This window comes from Bacillus rossius, chromosome 1, assembly GCF_032445375.1.
Source record: "Bacillus rossius redtenbacheri isolate Brsri chromosome 1, Brsri_v3, whole genome shotgun sequence".
NCBI classification, from domain to species: domain Eukaryota; kingdom Metazoa; phylum Arthropoda; class Insecta; order Phasmatodea; family Bacillidae; genus Bacillus; species Bacillus rossius.
Window position 1 is genome coordinate 200,139,660 of NC_086330.1, and position 23,280 is coordinate 200,162,939.

General features: G+C 39.2%; 1 protein-coding gene across 3 annotated transcripts in view; it reads right to left on the minus strand.

The window, feature by feature from the left end:
• LOC134527233 (glutamine synthetase 2 cytoplasmic) overlaps positions 1–10,050 on the minus strand; it is a 617,039-nt gene extending 606,989 nt beyond the window's left edge. For 2 of the 3 annotated variants that reach the window (XM_063359727.1, XM_063359726.1), the window contains exon 1: positions 9,893–10,003. The gene's annotated coding sequence lies outside the window, so the exon portion shown is untranslated. Of the gene's footprint in view, positions 1–9,892 lie in introns of all 3 variants that reach the window. The other variant, XM_063359725.1, reaches the window with a different exon arrangement.
• Positions 10,051–23,280: the final 13,230 nt, after the last annotated feature.

Here is a 23,280-nt window from a genome sequence, read left to right on the forward strand (position 1 = left end):
TGATAAACCTTTGTACACAGGTGTCGCCATTTTGGATTTATCAAAATTAGTTCTCTACTATTTTCACTATAATTACATGCAAATGAAATTCCCTCCACAGTCTCTGCATCTCCTGTACACGGATACGGATTCTTTAATTTACCACGTTGTGTGTGACGACATTTACGATTCGATTCGCCCCGATTTAGCTTCCCGTTTCGATACATCTAATTATGCTCCAGGTAATGAGCAACGCTTCCCCTTGGTCAATAAGGGTGTAACGGGGGTGATGAAGGATGAGGCCGCTGGCAATGTCATCACGGAGTTTGTTGGTCTTCGCCCGAAGCTTTACGCGTTTAAGATGGAGGACGGTTCTTCTACGCGTAAGGCGAAGGGAGTCAAGGCCAGCGCACTGCGTTCACTCCTGTTTCCTCAATACCTGGAATGCTTGCTTCAGAATTCACGGGTTCTCGCGACCCAACACCATTTCCGATCGCGAGGCCATACTGTGTTTACGGAGCGTGTGACCAAGGTAGCATTGTCTTCAGGAGATGATAAGCGTTGGCTTTCTGAAGACGTTGTCAGCACTCTGCCTTGGGGACATAAGGACCTACGCCTTTCCCCGGACCATGATTAGCCCTTTCCTAGTGTTACGTTCAGCTATGCTGTAGTCTCCGAGTGATGGGGTGGCCTATCGCTCCGATCCTCCCACCATTGCACGTGGAGAATAACCTATTGGTATGTCACAATACACAAGTAATTTATTTTACAAAAAAGTTATCTCTTTTACACAAGTAATTTATTTTACAAATGTTAACATAATTTTTTAAAACTAGAATGATTTTAACGTATTTTATACACACGTGATTTTAACGTAATTTATATAATATTTTTTAATGTTAGATTGGTCTTAACGTATTTTGTTTTAAACATGTAATTTTATTTTACAAAAGGTTGATGTAATTTGTTTTCTTTACAAGTCTTAACGTAATCTATTTTTGGAATTTATTATCTACACATGTTTATATAATTTAATTTACACAAGTAATTTATACTATTCTTGACGTAATTTATTTAAAAAAAGAAATGTTAACATATTTTATACAAACGTTAACGTATTTTCTGTTTACATATCTTAACATAATCTCTTTTACACAAGTAATTATTTTCTCTTTAAATTATCTTAAAGTAATTTATTTTACACAAGTACTTTATTCAAATGTTAACATATTTTCTATTTCCAATTCTTGACGAAGTATATTTTCCCCATATTTATTTTCTCTCTTTACACGCTTGGGGTATGCTGTAGCTACTGCGTATGTATTGTTCTGCAGATCTCCCAAACACGAGATGGCTGTATCGATATGTGATGATTGTCAGCCATTATACCGAGAGAGCTAGCTGAGCTGTTCTTTACGGAGGAGGGTGGGCCACAACCACCGCGGGAACGTGAAGGCCGCAGCGATTGCTCGACCGCGCGCCGAGGGAGTTGGAGTTGTCCGCCACACATGTGTTATACATAAAGTTAAATAAAACCAGCATTCTTTTTTACCCCGTGTGTTGTCTACATTATTTCTTTTTCCACCTCTGCATATTCCTTGTGCTTGCTCCTTTCCTGTACGCAGCGATAGCCTGACCTTGTTTCTCTGTGGTAAACACTTTCACTGTCACCCAGCAGGTAAACACTTTCCTGGTCGCCAGCGCACGCTTCCAGCACGGTGTTTTTAATGCTTAACACCTTGGCCTGTAAAAATATTATTAAATTTAAATATGTTTATACATTGTTTACGCAATATTATATATTTTACTCGACGTAATAGTACCTATGCTTATTACTTGGTGTGTTGCACACACACTGTTGTTTTTAAAGACATTATTATGCTTATAATATGATGTGGGGATTATAGTTGCGCAGTTTACGAGTGACGCTCCAGCAGGCAACATCTCGCTCTCTCTGCGCGGGATTTTTGAGGTTATGTTTGTTTTAGTCATAGCTAATATGGCGGGTGGGGCTTTTAAGCATGGTGGTTTGCTTTTCGAAAGGGGTGGGGCTTTTAAGCATGGTGTTTTTCTTTTCGAAAGTTAACTGTTTAGGTATAGCTAGTATGGCGGTATTTTTTTTTCATAATTTAAATATGGCGATTAAGCATACTCGGGGTGGAGGGTTTTAGTCATAGCTAATATGGCGGTATTTGATTTTAGCATAATTTTTTTGTAATTTAAAAAAACATGGTGCTTTCAACATAGCTAGTATGGGGTTGGTTTTTTTTTTTCGATATTTAACTGTTTAGACATAGCTGGTATGGCGGGGTTTTTTTTAAGGCATGACGGTTGTGGAGTGGTGGGGGTTGCTTTTCGAAACTTAAACATTGCGGCGATTGTGGAGTGGTGGGGTCTATAGGCATACTTTTTTAGGACATGGCGGTTAGGCATACTTGGGGTGGGGGTTTTATAGACATATATTTTTTTCGAAATTTAAGCATAGCTCGTTTTTCGAAATTTTAAAGATATAGCTTCTTTTAAGCATAGCTTCTTTAAAGCATATGTTCGTTATTTAATTCCCCATACTTCACATGGTCTCGTGGTCTAGTGGTCAAGGCGCACGCCTCGTGACCACGACGTTGGTGCGTCCCCGGGATCGAATCCACCTAGCGCCCAGGTTTTTTTGTATACAATTCCCACTTTCGGAGCGATGGTGGCGCGCTCCGGTAACTAAAGGCTGAACTAAGATGGCGGCCTACCAGCGCGCCCTGGTAACCAATATCAACAACAATGGCGGTCCCCACGTGACAAGATGGCGGCGCCCATGAAACAAGATGGCGGCGCCCATAGGGTACTGGCGCTGTGTTTACATTTCTATGTTTACATTGGCCTAGTACTCCTTCGTTACTCCTACTTATGCAAACACCTAGAAGACATTAGGAGGTTAAAGTTTCATCCCTTCACCCGTCAAAAGTATAAAGTTACCAAGCTTTAGACGGACGAGTGGATGACATTTTTCAGTCCATCTTATTGGGTGCAGGTCACGTAATTGACAGACGGATGACGGATGGACGGGCTATTGTAATTCCGGCCTTAGTTGCTAACACTTTTACAATCAAAATATACAGCAATTATTATATTGTCATGCCATCAACGTATTGGAAATAAGTTTGTAAAGTGCGTACGTAAATTCGTTAACTAATTATTTTTTTATTTTTATATATATATATATATATATATATATATATATATATATATATATATATATATATATATCTTTTTGGGGGTTTTGTAGGTATTTTAATATTCTAATGTGATCTTACTTAAGTTAATTGAAATAAATATTACGTACAAATTACAGATCAACAAAAGCCCAGGTTAAAAAATGAAATTTGAGACTATTATATTTATTTAATTAAGAAATAATTAATTTTTGGTGTTTATGCAGTTTTTCTTAAAAATCTGGAAGAACACCCCCCGAAAAAAATTCCTGGGTACGCCTATGTTTTAGAGCGAAACTAGAATATCTCGGAAGCTTTCACAACCCAGCATATCAGCGAAGAAATATATATTTGCCAGTCATTTCCTTTTTTTTTTTTTTTTTTGGTAAATTTTCTTAGGGTGTATTTCTAGATAATAGTTTGCACTAAATCAAGTTGATCGATTCTCAATAATAAGTACGCATACATTGTGAAGCCGCAGTTGGCTGGTAATAAGCACTCTACTCAATGTTGTTGCACAGGACGAAACAAATAAATTAATAAAAATACCAGAAATAAATAATTTGTGTTTTATAAACATTGGCGGATTTGTCCCTCATTGATGACCAATTATTTTTTTAAAATATTGTATAAGATATCGATAAGTTTTATTAAAAATACTTCTTTGTACTCCTACTTGCATATAATATATTATATTAAAATGTATTAAAGTTTGTTTAATTATTCAGCTGATTCCAAAATCATTTCTTAGCTTACTTTTAGACACATTTCGAAAGCTCTTTTTTGAAACAAAAATGGTCTAAGTCATGGAAGTATTATAATTACGTATGGTAACTCTGGAAATGTGAAAAAACATACCGAAAAAAAAACCACTCTGAGTTTGATGAGTTTCAAGTACTTACTTTACATAATTGTTTAAGTAATATAATTACACATGATAATTTTTTCCCAAAATTGTTAAGTTTTCTCAACAGTTGTCAGCATTGACATGGAGAAATATTATGACGGACGAGTGGAGTGTTGTAAATCGCCAGCCGACCTCCGTAGCGTAGTCGGATGCACACCGGCTTATGGTGGGAGAGGTTCTGGGTTCGAGTCCCGGGTGAGGCATGGGAGTAAAGTTGAGACTTATTCAAAATAATATTGCGATAAAAGATGATGAAAAAGAATAATGAAATTGATATTTCTGGCTAAACGGATACCGCTGAAGGCCAAAATCCAAGCAGTGAAGTGAAGTTGTATATCGCTTGGCGGCTGAAGGACAAATGCGACGGACTGTTGTAATTCAGGCTTTACAATTCAAGTGTAGCAAAACAGAATTAAATCTTATATATATAAAAATCTCGTGTCACGATGTTTGTCCGGGCTAATTTCTGAAACTACTGCATTTATTTTAATGAAATTTCACACAAATATTTGTAACTTTGCCCAACTTTATATATAGGCTAAATTTTATTTTGATTAATGACAGCGTTTTCCAAAAATCAGCTCCCAAGGGTGGTTAAGCCCACCACACACGATGCCCATTTTCTGCTATAACTTCTGTTATACCCATGGGTATAAAAATTTTCATAAAAATTTGTATAACAAAACCGCAGAAAGATTTCTTAACTCCATACACACGATACCTAGAATGCTAACAGAAAACCAGCCAACGCAGTTGCCGACCAAAGCAAACATATCAGGGGAGGATAAACCTTTCGTAGTCAACTTATCAAAATACTGAAAAAAAAAAAAAAAAAGTGAAAGTTACACCTGTTTGTGTTAAAAATTATGTAACTTGCGGAAATATTATTTGATATTTTATCTTATATTTTTCATTTGCAAATAAATAACAAAATTGGTTTAGTATTTAAAAACAAATTAAGAGCAATTTTGGAATTACAAATATATTTTTAAGTTGTAGGTTAATTTCAAAATCTAAAAATATATAAATTTAAATGATACAAGGGACATTGGGTTTACTAAATGTAGTTTATGTACGGTTTAAATTCTAATATTAATTTAATTATACAGTTAATCAAGCTAATTTCATTGTAATAGTAAAAAAATGCTACCGATTCATATATGTTATATATAAGATTTATTGATTACTTATATATTTAACTACATAATTAGAGGAATTGTAACTAATATTTTTTGTAACCCAGTGAGACAAATAAACACGCACATACCGCGTAATAAATTTAAATCTTCGGCGAAGAAAAACATTTTGCATGTTTTTTTTTACCCTCACAGGTGTGTCGCTATGAAGTATCAGTTTATTCATTATTAATTTATGGACACTCGTTTCTTAATAAACGTTGGCGTTTTAATTATAAAATTAACTTTTGGTTTAAATTATTTGTGAACATGTGATTTTACTTTACTTTTTTAAAAGTAAAAATAAATCTAGGTACGTAGTACTATGAATAAAATCAATGGACTGAGACACCTAAATGTAGTTAATAATAATATATCATAAATTAATTCTAATAATTTATATTTGCAGAAAGCACAGTATGTACAATTTAATTATCTGTTATTTAAAAAAAACTAAAAAAACAATTGGACTGATGAGGATTCGAACCACATTCAAAATCACCCTTCTATCGCTGCCATCGTGCCCTTCGCCACTACGCTACCGCAACTTCTACTAACGTGATTGGAGATAATGGGTAATATAAACTGCAACGTATTTTCATAACGTATTTTAAAATTTCCGATTACTTCTTTCTGTGGCAATTTCAGCTTAACAAATATATTCCATAGTAGTTTTAATAATATAAAGTTTCATTTGGCATACCATTACATTTGTTACGTCCCTTAATGTTGACAATACAGACTATATACGGGGTTATATTGCAACACGTGGGTCCGCCATCTTGACGGCTCCAGCTCGTGGGTATAGCAGAAAAATAGAACACGTTCTATTACGGTTTTGGCTAAGACTTCGGTTATGAAAACTTTTATACCCAGAGCCAGACCCCTTGGAAGGGTGCTGAAATGTTACCCACACGGGAGCAGGCGCGCTAGCATAAAAATTACATGAAAACTGCTAAGGAAATGGGTGTCGTGTGGGGCAGGCTTTAAGCACTGGCCACAGTGGGTACTACATCTCCATGACAACGGGATTTCGCATTGTTTATGCCTTCTGCGTCTTCATGGCAACGGACGTCGCTTAGATTGATTTTTTTTTTTCAATTCGAGGCATATTTCTGTATAAATTTAATTATTATTTTATGTAAAATTATTTAAATTTAAAAATATATTTGTGCGAAATACCACTGACTGACTCATTACGATTGACCTGAAATCGTTCAACCGATTGAAACTTAGCATAGTTACTCATTTTATGATGTATGTAGACGCTCACTAAGATATGATTTTCCGAAGGGAGTTTTGGGGGTGAAAAATATCAAAGTTCCCGTTTTTGGTAGAAAATCACCATGGCAATGGCTGTTGCTTTGATGATGCTTCATTCGTCTCTAAGGCAACAACTAATTCACTGTTAGTGAAGTCCTCATCACCGTTAAATTTTTATGGGGACTTTAAATATCAATAATTGCCTTTTTTTTCAATTTTATATCCTACAGACTTGAACTTGATAGTAATGTTCCTCATGTTATGCAGAATGCCGTTTTCCGAAAATCAACTCCCGGGCAACAGTGGGACAGCGGGATTTTGCATTGTTTATGCCTTCTGCGTCTCCATGGGAACGAGCATTGCTTTGATTTTTTTTTTTCCATTCGAGGTGCGGCAGTGGCGTACCCACAAGGAGGTGCATGTATAATGAGCGGTGCAAGTGTTCTGCCTGTAGACTGCCGTGGCGAAGTACGGGTACATCAGTTGTACGTTGCGTGCTCGAAAATCGGAAAACCATCGGTGCTACTCGTTTTCTCTCCGGTACATTACAAAGCATTGTAATAAATTTTTGTCGAAATTAATTGCATTTTATTTCATTTATTATTACTGTAAATGTGATATTTAATCTCATTTTTTCCCCATTAGTATAGCCGTGCGAAGCTGGGTCGGGCAGCTAGTATAATATATATATTAAATTATATTGTTCTATTACAATATTCGCTAAAAACACCTACACATTGAGTTGAGGCCATTAAGCTACTGACTCAAACACAACTTCACACCTAGTTGCAATCAACGAGGTCCCTTTCATCTGAGGCGAGAAATTTACATTTCAGCTTTTCAATGTTTGCAACAGTCGTTTAAAATAACGCACCTTGCGATAATCAAACTTTTTTTCTTCGTGTTATACGTACAGATGTACAGTATTTAAATGAAAGTACCTGACTTGACAAAACCAACGACCAAAAAAAGTCCCATCCCCCCCCCCCCCCCCCCCCCCCCGCCACACACGTTTTAATAGTTTTATAGAGTTTGGTATGAAATTAGGTCGCAATCACTACTGTTACTCAGTGCCCAATTCTACTAAACAAATCTAAAACATAATCAAAGTATAGTTGAACTGATTATTCCATAGAAGACCAATCACCGCAATTTGAGAATTTAGACTGACTTATCATGAACCAACCACTGCAATTCAAATTTGTTTACGTTTACTTACCAATTGGGCTGCTTTGTGACGTTATTTCTCTCGTTGCTATGTGTTTAGAAATTGAGCTCGAATGACTTGAGTGTTCATAATTTTCTTGCCTTATTTCAGGGGTGGGGGGGGGGGGGGGGGTTGCATCCCCAAAACACCCCTCCTGGGTACGCCTATGCTCTAAAATCAAGCTTTATTTGACAGGATCCTCTGGTAAGACAACAGCAGTAAAATACACTTTCTTTAAATTATTCATGCAATGGGAAATTTGGTTTTTAAGACATTTTTTGGGTGTACGCCATTGCACTTTTGCACTCTGTCATGGAAAGAATTCTGGATAACACAACAAAGACAGCACAGACGAACAAATTCAAATTTAAATATTCTTGTGCTATCTTATATTTTAAGTTCGAATGTGTTTGTCTGTGGTGTCGTCATTGTGTTGTCAATTATACCTTAAGTTACATTGTTGGGTACATCTGTTCGACATAGGCTGATTTAGGCTTGTTCTCTGCGAGTTATGTATTCATTTTTAATTCTTATTTCGCATTCTTTAAGATGTTCAATGACCAACAGTGCAAAACAGATTTGGCGTATGTCCAAAATTTCGTATTAAATCTAGTAAAGGACGCCTCGCTGTCAGGCGAAGCTGCGGTACACTGCTTCTGCTCGCGGCGACCTCGAAATGCTTATGTCGGAAAACAGACACAGTCACTTACGTAACCCGCCACACCCTCGCCGCGTCAAGCCTGCTTGCTACCTTGATGAAACCCGCTCCTCTGCCGCGTGTTTCCCTCCCGTGCTGCCTCACTCAGGTAACACCTAAACAACTCGTTAAAAACAGCTGCTACATACCTAAACACCTGAACCTACAAAACACAAGCAAATGCAGATGAATTTGAAGTTTTATAGCTACTTCCGAGCTTAAAAATGAATCTTCATAAGAAAAACTACATACTACTTACTTAACGACCGAAGGAAATAACATAAATAATATAACAATTTTTTAATCTCCATGTGACGGGCCCGCGTGTAGGGGAAACTGAAAAGGTATACTACATTGTTATGCCATATAAGACACACAGCACAACTCCCACAATCCAAACCGACTGCAAAAATTATTCTAAATTCTCTTTTTCACCTTCGTAGGGTTGCCCCTCCCACAGAACTGAATACAATATCGCCCCCCCCCCCCCCCCCTGAAGACTAGTTAAAACACGAGCGAAATTTTGGTTCTTGAATAAATGAGTGACACAAAATTACACACATTTGACAATCAGTACCAAAATTTATATATTAAAATAAATTCGTAATAAGTAAATATTAATACCAAAATTATCATAAACTCAGGCGAACATTGTCCTGCAGATTAGCACCAAATTCGATTGTGCTTCTAAAACACTTGTATCATTGGAATTCTACTTTTTGGAGAACATTCAAGAGAAGACTGGCTGTACAGGACTAAAGAAACTTATGCTGCATTTGACCATTCCTCATTTTTAAAACATTCACCCACTTCTACCCACATGGATGTAGTTCAAACTGCCATGCGCCTGAGTAAAACAGCTGTTACTGGTTTCTTGCGCCCGACATTTGAGATATCTGACAGGCTTCAAGAACAATTGCACAACAAAAACTTATCAAAAATAGAAAATTACATATTAATTACCAATTTATTATGGCAGAAAGAAATATAACGGTGCCGAAACAGTTCTGTAAAATTAAACAGGATTCCGCGTAGTAATGAAAAACTTTAGGTAATACAATATCATGTTTAACTCATTCGGTCATTACCAATTTACCATTTACTTATGTATATCTATCATTTTTCCAGAGCTTGTGTTTTGAATTTCACGTAACCTAACACCACCCCCAAGCTAAATCAATGAATTAAATAAAAAAAAGGGGTAATCTAAAATACGGCAGGCGTTTTATCCAATGATTTGTTTGGTGTTTCATAAATACTACCAGTAAAGTAAGCCAATAAGTTAACATCATGTTATAGTGTTCGTTTGCCATGCAGTGGTCAACACGAGCACGTCTTGTAAATACGACTGTCTCCAGCCTTCAGCGATGCGAAAGGAACAAAACACTGTACTGACAGGTAGAGAGAGCGACACAGTGTTTACTTACGAACACGGGCTGCAGCATGGGAAGGGGTGCTCACCTGTGACTATCAGCTGATGAGAGGGTGCACTGAAGACGAAGGGACGGCTCCCGCCAGACAGCACGGCCTTCGCGAGCAGCTCATATGTAGCACTGAGGCGCCGCCATCATGGAGGACGTATTTATCGCGCCGCAGGAGGAGAGGGCGGGTGTCGGTGTGCGCGCGCAGGCTGCCGCCTTTACAAACAGGGGGGGGGGGGGGGGAAGTGTGTAAAGGAAGGAAAGAAAAGTGGAGGAGGGGTAGGAGAGGAAAACAAAAACGCGTCAGCTGATTGCCACAACAAAACAACTGGTTTCTTCCCCTCCCCATTTTCCCAAAAAAAAAAAAAAAAAAAAATACAGCTATACTCACAGGCTCAGAGTCTGAAACCAAAAATACTCTGCATTCGTGCGTCTTCAAATTGTTTTTGGTGTAAAAATAAAAGGCAGGTTATGTTATGTATGGTACACAAATCAAATTATCGCAAACATTCGTATTTTATTTATTATTTTCTTTTGAACAGGTTTTCACGATTCTAGATTATGGAAGATTGATTTGGTTTATGTCAGTTACATAAAAAATACGTATAATCTTTGTTCAAGTAGGAATATTCCCACAAAAAAAATTCTTGCTTTATTTTTTTTCTCTCTCCGGAAGGGTATGTTTCCGTACGTAACTGGAATAAAAGGTTAGGTTAACGACCAATGGCGCACCCAGGAATTCTTTTTTTTTTTGGGGGGGGGGGGTTGAAGTTTGTTTTTTTTATGAAGGAACACCGGTTTAAAAAATAAAGAGTCCAGGGGTCCTCTCCCGGGAAAATTTGGATTTCTAGGTGAAAATTGGTGCTATTTAAGACGTTTTTGTATCTAATTATTGAATATACTTCCGGTAGAAAAACGAATATTTTTTAGTACGGTACTAAATTTTGTTTTAGACAAGAATCAAACAAAGATACCTTTATCAAATCCAGGGTCTCGTCCGCTCAAAATCAGTATTATATTAATACCGTGAGAATCATGGCATGCATTAAAGTCCATTTTCTGTGCAACTTAAATCACTGACAATTATGGTTTGCTTTTTACTGCATAACTGATGTTTGTACAACAGCCGATAGCATAGTCAGACCTGCGCGCGCATTTGTTTCTCCCTTGTTTGTCTAACTGTATCCCACGGCACATCTGTTGTTTACAAAAGTTGAAACAGACTTCGTGGCATCGTGCTCGACTTTCCTTCTTTTTTTTTTTTTGCCTGTGGAGATTTCGCGCTAACTGAAATTTACAGACGTGCTATTCAATACTGGGACAGTAAAATTAACATCGGGCTAAATGAGTCCGTGAAAAATGATGTTCTAAGTGAGGAATAGGTGTACACGAATTTATGGCTTACTATTTAAGTTGTATCTTAGTTTTGTAAATTACAAGTCATATGAGCATGTATTTGTTGAAACGTCCTTGTTAACTTATTAAAATGTGTGTATGTATATATTAGCTTGTTTATACTGGTAAATAAAAGAGAAGAAATGATTTTACAAGTATTTAAGTCCCTAAAGTTTTCTGTCTTATGTACATTCTACATAATAATTTTCAAAATTATGACGTTTCTTAACTGGAAGTAAGTGAGAAGTACACAGATTCATCACGTGCACTTGCATGTTCCACTTCCAGGTCGAACAGCCCTCGTGCGAGCGCGGCTCCCGAGCCCACATTATGTATTTCCATTTTATTTTGTAAATACTTTAATTCATGTATGAAACATTTTTTTTCATCAAAAGTTGTTTTAAATGATTCAAAAACAGTATTTGAGAGCATAAATGTGTTAATATTCTAAAACATCTTTGACTTAGGCTCCTCTACACTGGGCCACTCGAAAACGCGCAAGAATGATCTCGAGCGACTTCGTACGCGCCACTCCGCTATATTCCCAAAAACCAAAATCAAATAGGAGTTTGAGGAAGCGAGTTCACTATTTATGTTGTTGCTAGAGTGAAAGAAATATCGTAAAAAAATTGTGGATTTATCCGATTGTTGGTTGATCAATAACATTGATTTCCAGCCATTCTTTTTTTTTTTTTTTTTTTTATCTCTGAGTATTCCTTTGCAGGCTTGTCCTAAATTGCGATTCCCTCCTGCACTTCTAAAATAAACATTTCTGTGTGGAAACTTGAACCAGCCATCACTCCAGGACACAGCTGTATGACAGAAGGTGGCGCCAGTGTGTGCACGGTCGCTGCTGGCGTGGACACGCCACTCAGCGTGAGTAGTTCTGTCTGGTTTCCTGTCACCACGGTGTGGCGCGTTTCTATTGGCGCGCTCGCAGTGGCGCAGTGTGAAGGAAGCCTTAATGTTAGGTATGTCTTGCAGATTTCGCACTCTAGCAGTCAGCCTGGTCGGTCGAGCTCTCTCCTCACTAGCAGCTTTGAATATATATACTGTATAGAAGTCGCGAGTGGATAGGATTTACTCTACGTTTTTCAGAAGCTTATGATGAGCAGCTTGGTAACTTCACCGCTGCAGTGTGCTGCCGTAACGCCCTGTATCGTCTTAGTTGTTATTTACACGTTAGAGTGCAGTGCTGTCGCCCGCTGTCATTCCCCGCTCCCCTCATCCATCATTCACTGCAGCTCAACGTCGTTCAACGATAGGGGGAAGGGGTGTTTGAAGAGTTCGAGACTTGTCCGCTAGGGACCACCACAAGTCGATGCCTTAGAGATGGTGGCAATTGCGGCGGTGAATTAACCAACTACCTCAAAACCGTATTAGAAATTTTAACCTGGGCTGGCGACTTCTATACAGTATATATATTCAAAGCTAGCAGCAAGATGCCAAACCCGCACCGAAAGAGGAGGGGCAACCACCGCGGCCACAAGCACACCGAGCAATGCGAACCTAGCCTAGAGGCAGACTGCGACAATGACTTGTCGCCGATGCGCTCAGAGAGTGGTCGATATATCGGCTTCTACGAGACGATCTACGAGGAACACATGCCTGCTGGCATCGGCTGCCCTGCTTTCTGCTGCACGATCAAGTGGGATCCAGCCATTGAGCCGGGGAAGCTGAGCGAGCTGGTCACTGGATACGTGGAGGACTACGACGACGAAGAGTACCAGCCAGAAGTAGATGTAGTGCCGATACGCAGCGCAGCAGGCACCACAGAGGCGTTGGTGTATCTGCGTGATTCGGCCTGCCTTGACCGTCTCAAGAGAGTGCGGGACTCAAGGTACCGCATTCGTACAACACATGCGGTCGTCCGCATTGCAGCAGACCCGCCGGAGTACCTCGCATGGGGCATCTACTGGGATGTGGTGCAATGCGAGGAGCAAGCAAGGCAAAACAAGAAAAACCACAGCAACGACAGCTCATTCCAGACGCCTGAGCTCACTCCAGAGCTGCAGGACTGCAGCACACAGACGGACAAACCAGCAGGGCTCCGACACACCTCGTGTCAGACGCCCGCCGCAGCCAAGTGGAAACACTCTGGCACCCAAACCGCCGTTTTTACGGCAGAGAAAGGTACCAGCACTGCAGCCACAGCACCAGCACCAAGTCAACAACAGCTGCGCACGCCTAGAGACCGCCCAGTGACGCCGGCCCCTCCAGCCAAGAAGAGGGAGGCGGCCGCCACTGTTGCGCGGGAACCAAGACTGCAGCCTGCTGCAGAACATCGCCAGCGGCCTCCGCAACTGAAGAGAGTGCCCTGGCACTTTGTCGTCCTGCGGGGCGGCGGAGGGGCTGGGGTACCGACCGAAGAAGTGGAGTCTGCACTGCACGAGGCCGGCCACAAACCGACCAAGTGTTGGCGCATACGCAGCAAGGCAACAGGGCGCCCCACCGGCCTTCACCGAGTGGCTTTTGCAACACCTGAAGAAGCCACTCGACTTCTGGAGGCCGGCCTAGCCACCAAGGGCGCACAGCTCGCAGCTGAACCAGCTCACACCAGACAGCAGCTCCCCAGGGCCTGGGGCCGCACCGAGCTGCAGTCTACTCCGCGCGGCGCAGTGCTGCAGTTGGCAGAAATGTTAACTGCGGTGCTGAGCCGCGCTAGGTACACACCGAGCCAGCCGTGGGCAGAGGGGACTCGTCCCCTCCGCCGGCCTAGCCCCTCTTCCCGTTAAAGGGAGGGGGTCAGCAGCCCACGGTCTAGGAACCTCGCCACACACACAACACACTAGCTAACACAGTAAATCAGTCCAGCCTTTGCCCACACGCAAATAAATAAATCAACACGTTTTTAATAACAACATATAAATCAAAACAAACTGAGCAGCTAAGGCCAACTGCTCAGCTTAAATTAATATTCACCCCCCTTCCCCCCCTTTGAATTTAAATTTTAAACTTAAAGGGAGGGCTGGACAACACACGAGTTTAAAGTAGAGTCACCACACGAAATTAAAGTAGATTATTACAGGCCATTTACAAAGTAACACAGCTTCGCAGCTTATTTAGAAAGTCATTTACAAAAAGTCAAAACCGAATTCACAGTAGGCAAAACAGGAGGTTATGGGTCGGCAGGAAGCCACCTGGTACTCCTAAAGGGTCGCGGGGTTCGATGCCAAGTTGCGGCATTCGGGCCCCGCGGCCCTCACTGGCGATGATGTTATCCCCTTATCAGTCAGGCGAGAGTCTGCTGGGGGGGTGCTTCATTAAGCACTGATACTGAGCTGGTATGTCTTGCAACTGCATCCTTTCTTTGTATGATAGCCCCTCTCCCGAGAAGTTTTCCTGGAACCACCCTTGCTCAGGCTTACATCGTGTCGGCGGGGGCAGGGGGCAGTGGGCGGGGGCAGGGGGCAGTGGGCAGGGGGCAGGGGGCAGAGGCCAGGGGGCAGAGGGCAGCTTGCTCATGCGCCGGGTCAGAGAAGGCACAGGATGGGCAGACTAATATTTGTAGACTACTAAATAACAATAAAGTATCCTCTAAGTGACTGGGAATGATGAAGAACACTTAACCTAGTTTTATGTTTGTATTTAAAAAAATACCTTGAATATGCATAGTTTGTAGGTATAACAACAGTAAAATTAAGTTTATTTTCTGTAATTGGTCTAATGATGGTTTTAATATTGTAATTTAAAAAAGGAATCATAATTACAACTTGAGTGTTTTTATCAGTTGTGTGGTCATTGAAGCTTGAACAATATAGTATTTCTTAAGATAGATTATGTAAAATAAAATTAACACTTAAACACTGTAAGTTCCCGAGGTATAAAAAAAGTATTAATTATTTAACAATCTTTAGAACAATATTTATCACTCAATCTCTGCCCCGGCGGCGTCTCTGTTAAAGAAACTCAACGTCGTTTCTCCGTCCTGGTGTGTCAGCTCCTCGTAGCTTATTTCGATGATCACTGTCACTAATTGCTACTTTCCATGTTGTGCCTTTTTAATTTCTTGTTCTGTTTAATTTCGATATTTCTTCTTACCATTACTATTTTTTATTTATTTTTTGTTCAATTCAGTAAGCAGGGTTTTCTGTACTAATTTTCCCTTCGTTTTTAAAGCTTCTGAATAATGTGCATAAGGGGATGGTCAATTATTGAACTACAAACAATATAATCTATTACAATGGAAAAAATATTTATGTTTGGCATATTGTACTGTGTGTGTTATGTGGAAGATTTTAACTTGGGATGATCCTAACATATTGCTCGATCGTCCGAGACTGCTGCTGGCTTCTCTTAGTGGATGAATCTATATCGCACATCATTGAAGTTGTCTCCATACTCGAAGAAATGAGGAAAGTTGGTTACATACAATAATGACTTGTTTTACCTGCACGTGTTTAAAATAGAAAAATTAATTATATTTTGGATTTTAAAAATGATTGCTTTGTTTTCGAATATTGATTTCTAACTAAGGCTGAGTTATTGTAATACAACTTCTAACTTAAAGATGTAAAAATAGTCACCAATGGATAACAAAACGGAGAGTAATAATAAATCCATTCCAGCAATCTGGGTCATTTCGTCCAAAATAAAATTGAAATCATTTGGAGCCAAATGTAGATGACACCATTGTAGCCAGATAGAGCTGGTTCCTATCGTATCCTACCGATCTTTTCCTACTGATGGAATCGTATCCTACAGTATCCTGTCGATGGTATCCTACTGATGGTATCATATCCTTTTCATGGAATAATTTCCTACTAATGAGATCGTATTCCTTTTATAGGATCTTATCCTACTGAGTTTAATGTTCGTACAAATGTACATCCTTTTAGCTAAATGTTAGTAGTCAAGTCTGAAATCAGGAGTGAATATTTAATTGATCAAAACCTCTCGGTCTTGTTGTAAGTGCAAAGCATTTTCCAAGAATAATTGGTCCTAAATATACTTTGTTGGTTTTCATAATTTTTTGTAATGGTTTATATCCATACAATAGGGCTTACAGTTCAGAGACTCTTGTCTGCTTGAAATATTTAATTATTGTTTGAAATATATGACAAGTATCGGAAAAATAAGGTCTCATGGTTCGATAGTGACCTGACAGTGGGCATGGTCTGGCCTCCTGGTTTGGAGACGCCTGATATATAAGTCTGATACTGAACATTGCTTGGTTGAAAGGCATGCCATGTCCCGAAAAAGATCATCTTGTGTTTTTGAGACACTCGTTCTGTATGTTTGGCATTGATTTTTACTTTGACATATTGCATACCTACTTAGTATTGACAAAGAAGACCTCTTGTTTCGGAGATACTTAGCCTGTATGCCTGTATTTAGCAGTCTACTATTAAAATAATGTGCACCGAATACTGCTTCAGTAGACATAGTGATATCGAGTAACATTTATTCAGCCAGGCAGGAGTTCATATTTTCAATGAGGAGATTGATTAAACAAAGGTTTTTGAGCCTAAATTATTTTTTCCCCATCAATTGAGGATTCAAATTAGGTCTTGTACCGATCAAATAAATCAGTAAATTAATAGGTAGATTTTTAACGATTTTTCGAAATTTTTTCAGTATTTCTAGGTTAAAAATCATGGATTTTCAATATGGAGCTCAATATGGCGAACAAGATGACAGACGTGACTAAAGTGGAGTGTAATGTTCGCAGGCTTTCACGGCCATTGTCTAAATTAGCTTGGCTTCTGGGTTGTAGCCGTGTCCTTGGCCAATAATTCATCGACGTTTCGGTCGGCATTGCAGTCGCCATCATCAAGGAGCAGTTACCTACTGTTGACTGTCTCGTAATAAATACTACTATTGCACTCTAGCGGGTAAACAATATACTAATATGATGGCAATAATCTCTAGTATACAAAAACAAAATGGCGGATCCAATATGGTCACCATAGCATCAACTGCTTGGCATAATAAATGCCTTGGCATTAATGGTGGGAAGTGAGTCTGCTGGTGGCCTCTGTTGAGGAAGGATCTGACGCCATTTTTTTCCCTGCCAGGTTTGAAGCAAGGACTCAATAATGTATTTGTATTGATATTAAAATTTTATTATTAAGTGATTTTTATATGTAGTATATAAATGGGCATACTGGGACACATTACAGGATGAGGTGTGAGGTGGGGTCAATGACCGACCACTTCTGATGTCATGGCGGCCATGAACTTAAACTTGACTTTGACCTTCACATTTGACTTCAGGCGACATATTGAATTCTGAAATTTTGTCATCAAGATGCCCAACCCCCGAATGATGCAATTTTCGTTATCGTAGTCTTCTTAAATTCTAATAACATTTTCACCATCTTGAATATGATGTGTCAGCTTTTTTTTTTTGGATTTTGAAGACACATCCGCCATTTTGTTGTTATCTTCTGGAGGCCGCCACCTTGGTTTTTCATTCTGCTTGAGGCCACCATCTTGGATTCCGTCATCTTTGTTGCTTCTGTTTGTTCCTAGAGCCAGCCAGTATCGATCTTCTTCATTCACATAAGGTCGATGATCCATTACCTGCTAATGTTGTTATGGTCCTTATCGACTTATATATTTTTTTTATAAAATACACTGGAAGTGCTGTGATTCGAACCATGACAACCCGGATCTCTGGGTAGGAAAACATGCACCTTTGACCGCACGGTCATCGAGATATTTACCAGATTGAGAATTAATTTAGGTATAAAAAACACAATTCGGAATTATATATTTTTTATTTGAAGGAATAATGGCATAACCTGTTCAAGACCGAGCCACCATATTTATATTTTTCAATTCTTGCTACCAGGAGCGCTAGTTAACACACATTGCCTGTTAGAGGGCATCACCGCCATTTTGTTTTCAGTAATCTATAACAGGAGCGCTAGCGTACACATCTGCCAGAATGTGTCTCCACCATTTAAATTTAATTTTTTTCCACTAGAGTGCAGTATTCATTTATTTCTGTGACATCCGCAATCTTGACATTTGGCTGCCATCGTGAAATTCTGTAATTTTTAAGCTAGAAATTCGGATAAATTCCAAAATTCATAAAAAAAATCATTTGTTGATTTACTGATTGATTCGATCAAATAATGTGCTTGGTTCGATCCTTGCCAGATGCAACAAAAGAAAATTTAATCAAAAATATTAGAAAAATAACAGGTTCTAGAAAGAAAACAACAAAAGTACAAATGAAATTTTTATTACATAATTTATACTACAAGACGAAGCACAAACAAATCACTGGCGTTTCTAGATTTCTTCATCTGCTACCCACGAATTGAAGAGTGGTGGAAAGCCCCACCACTTGATGTAGGATCATCCATTTCTTCATTTGAGAATCTTCTCCACCAGGTATATATCGGGATAGATCGTAGGCTGAATCTCTTTAGCATAGAAGCCACTACGAATCGGCTTGTGTTCCAAATCTTCGAGTTAGTAGGTCCTAGGCTCCGATTTACGAGCGTGGGTCACACGGAAAAGTTCGGGACTCCAATTTGCTATGAAAACTCTCTCGAAGACGCCTTTCTGCTTTGAGATAAGCACAATGTCACCGACGTTAGCTTTACACTTTCGTGGATCTTTCTTCTTCGTGTTAGAAAACGCTGTGCGAAGCAAGCCATTGCCCTTTATATCTTTGGGCTTTATTTTCATGGTAGAATTCATCGTGGAATTGTATTCGCTTATTAGTTTCGGCAAAATATCCAGCCACTTGTAAAATCCATTAGCCATTAACTGTAAACTATTTCGTTGATGTGTGAATAGTTTCCTGCACTAACCGAAGCAAGCAAATGTCTTAGCCTGTCGATAATTCATCAAGGTAATTCCAATACACATATTCAAAGTTCTGCCCACTTTATAACTTTTTTAAACCTTTACCATATACTGCTAATCCACTGAATAGATTGGTGAGAATGTAGATTTTTTCATGATCTTCATATTTATATGTACCACTTTTTGGATTGTTATCGTGAAAATGATCATGAGTTAGTTCTAGAAGTATCTTGTACTCTTGAAAATATTTGTGGGAATAGCCTTTGGGTTCCCCGAGAGACAGCAATTCGTACAGACCGGGAGTCTCATGCTCATTACATTAACTTGGTGTCCGCATTTTTATAATTTTTCCTTGTGCATAGAATCTGTATTTGTAAGGCCCTCTTCTTCTGGAGCTGGTTAATATTTCCTCATCGTTGCAGTAGGCATCTCGTTATAAATTTCTGTCTTCTCATTGATGTTTGGTTCTTCCGTATTTTTACGTTCGTCGAGATGACTAGTGATTGGTTTAAATATCTCTTCATTTTCCATTTCATGCGTAAGTCTGGTTCTTCTAGCAAGTTTATATTTTTAATATATAGACTGTACAGGTCACAGAATTTATAGGATGAAGGTCACTGCCAATTCCAACATTATATTGGCTGAAAAAATTTTGCCCCACTTACTTTTATAATTTTTTTTTGTCTGCAGGAAGCCCTACTCTGTGGTTAGTAAGATCTGTTTTCGTTGCCAAATGAGTTAGTGATGCATTCAGAATAATTTGAAGAGACCTAAAATCGTCATGTCTTTATGCATTGGCTACTTTATTAAGTCACGAATTCGTGAATCTGAGACTGTTACGCACTGGTCGATGGCTAGCAGGTAACTTTATTAATTCGTTTTTCGTACTGTTACGATTTATTAATGTGGGGAGAACTGTGTTCGTAATGGATGGTCCTATTAAGTTTTATTACAGTTTTATTGATACTAGTATTTACATTTATAATAAATAATTGTACTTAAAAAATGTCCGATCACAAATCACTGACACTTAAAAATGTTTGTTCTTAAGTCTCTGAATGTCTGTTAAGTTCTGCAGTTCGCGTTCCTCACTGTAGCTATGCTCACCAGTGGTTCGCCCCTTACCTCGTGCCTGTCCACACACACACAGTCTTGCGTCACTCAGTCGCCGCACTCCTACGGTCCAGTCGGTTTCCGCGTCGCGCCACTCGGGTTTATCTCTCATCCTCTTCACCACTGTCGCACTTCCCTTCGCTCGGAATACGCTTGGAACTGTCGCGGGACTCGCACGGTACTGTCGCGGAGGCCGGCGTCGCGGTTTAAGTACACTGAGAGAAAGGTTTGTTCGTCTCAACAAAATATTTGTTTGTATAAGGCGAAATAAATATATTTTGTTAACTCAAACAAATATTTTCTAGTAAGAAAGATTCTGTTGACTCAACATAATGATTTTGTCAACTCAACTGTATATTTGGTTAGGTATAACAAATCAATTTTGTTACTTACCAAATTTGGTTAAGCTAACAAAATATTTTGTTACAGCAAGTAAATTTTTGTTTCGCCATATATAAACAAATATTTGTTTGATTCAAACAAACCTTTTTCTGTGTGTACCTAGGGGTGTCCTTTAAGGAGGCCTAGAGGGGCTTAATTGGCTCGTTCTTTACAAGGAGGCAGCACATTAGCATTGTCTGTAAATTGAAAATACTCCAAGCCTTTCATCGATCGTAGAATCGAGGTCAGCTGCTGGTACTTTGTCTGTTGCAATGTATTGGAATAGAGGTACACATTTTCGAACAGTAGTATTTAAATAGGGCTCCGGCGCAGCCTTTCGCAGGAGGTGCCAGAGGTGCCAACCGCCATCTTGGATTGTGACGTCACGGCGGCCATTTTGGATGACCATGACCTTGACCTTTGACCTTAACCATGACCTTGGCCTTGACCCCGGCGGCAAAATTGTATCTGCCATCTTGGATCCGCCATCCGTCATTATGAAGAAATTTTCTTCATGATCGCCATATTTATTTTTTTTCTGTTCCACTGGAAGCTGCCATCTTGGAAGCCGTCGACTTTGTTTCTGCTTGTTCGTAGATAGCGCCAGCGTCGCTCTTGATTTTTTTCTGTTCCACTGGAGGCCGCCATCTTGGATGCCGTCGACTTTGTTTCTGTTGTTTGTTCCTAGAGAGCGCCAGCGTCGCTCTGTCTCATCACATAATGTCGATGTTCCATTACCTACCATAGATGTTATGGTCCTTATCGACATATCAAATTTAATTTTTTATGCAAAATACATTGGAAGCGCTGTGATTCGAACCATGGATGCTCTGTTCTCTAGGTGGAAAACATACGCCTTTAGCCGCACGACCGTCGATACATTTACCAGACTGAGAATTAAATAAGGTATATATAAAAATAACATGCATATTCAGACTTGTATTTTTTTTTTAATTTGAAGTAATAATATCATCACCTGTTCGAGACAGAACCACCATCTTGTATTAAGACGTAACTGTTGCAATTATCGTTACGGTCGCCATCATGAAAATCTGTAATTTTTATGCTAGAAATTCCAAAAAATAATTTTAAAATTGCCTACTTCAAATGTATAGTTATTTAAACGATTTCGATTCTCGGTTCGATTTCCGGTGAGAGTAAACCAGTAATGTATTATAATATTTAAAAAAATTCTCAATAAAAAGTAATAAAATGTCTTAAGTCACACGCGACATTCTGAATTATGTCACCTCTTGTATCACTTTCCATTACGACCATAATCTTGAAAATCTTTATTTATCATCCGATTTTAAGCTACCTAGACTGATCTACCACCACCAGTACCAAGGTATATATCATCAACTGGTATGACATCATGTCCGCCATCTTGTCTTCATCCGCTGGAGACCACCATCTTGTTTTCGTCTGCTAGAGTGTGCCGATACCATGTAGTATAATTATCTGGTCACAATACTTTTGTCCTCAACTGTTGACATTGAACATTGACCTTGGCCTTTGACCTTGACCTTGGCCTTTGACCTTACCTTGGCCTTTGACCTTGACCTTGGCCTTTGACCTTGACCTTGGCCTTTGACCTCGACCTTGGCCTTTGACCTTGACCTTGAAAATTTACCTTGACCTTGAAATTCGACCTTGACCTTGAAATTTGACCTTGACCTTGAAATTTGACCTTGACCTTGAACTTTGACCCTGGCCTTTAAATTTGACCCTGACCTTGAAATTTGACCTTGACCTTGAAATTTGACTTTGTCCTTGTCGACCATCATGGGTCCGACATTTTATGTTCAGTATATGCTACCAGGAGCTATCACCTGCTGGAGTACACCATCTTGTATGTACTCGTCTAACCATCATGCTAGTTTTATTCTAACCTGCTACAAGGCAGCAATCATTTATTACGGAGGTGCGCCCCGCCATCTTGAAATTCGGACGCCATCTTGAAATAATGTAATAATGTAGCTAGAAAAGCGGGAAAAAAATTCAAAATTCATCAAAAAAATCACTCATTAATTTACACATCGATTCGATCCGCTCCAGTCCTTGGTTAGATCCTCGATCGTTGCAATAATGTTTAATTTTATGAAAAAATAACTTCAATAAGCCACGTTCAACATTCTTAAAGAGACTTTAAAACCTCTACTACCATCATCCTATAAGCCATCAAGACCACCATATTGAAAATTCGTAATTGTAATGCTAGAGATTCGGGAAAAAGTTCAAAATTCATTAAATAAATTTGTTATCTATATACTGATTGATTAGATCGACTAAGGTCCTTGGTTCGATCCCTGGCCGATACAAACCAACTTTAATATTTTTAAAAAAGTACCACTAAAGTGGCAGGTTTGAGAAAATAAAAAACACCACAAATTATTTTACAAATTAATATTTATTACACAATTTCTATCCTACTACAGGATCACTTGCGAAATCCAGCAATCTTATAAACATTTAGCTTTGCATAGACGTGCAACGACTACTTCATAGCTTCAACAGCTCCAAATGCTCCAACAGCTCCAAATGCTCCAACAGCCTCCAAATGCTCCAACAGCCTCCAAATGTTTCCAACAGCCCCAAATGCTCCAACTACCTTTTCTTTCAACAGCTCCAATGATATTGGGCTACAATGCTACGAGTCTAAGAGACAACGAGGCTACAATGCTACGAGTCTAAAAGGATCTAGCTGGTTCAGAGTTATACATGGCTGAGAGACTGCATGACTAAAAGACCGCATGGCTACGAAACTACATGTCT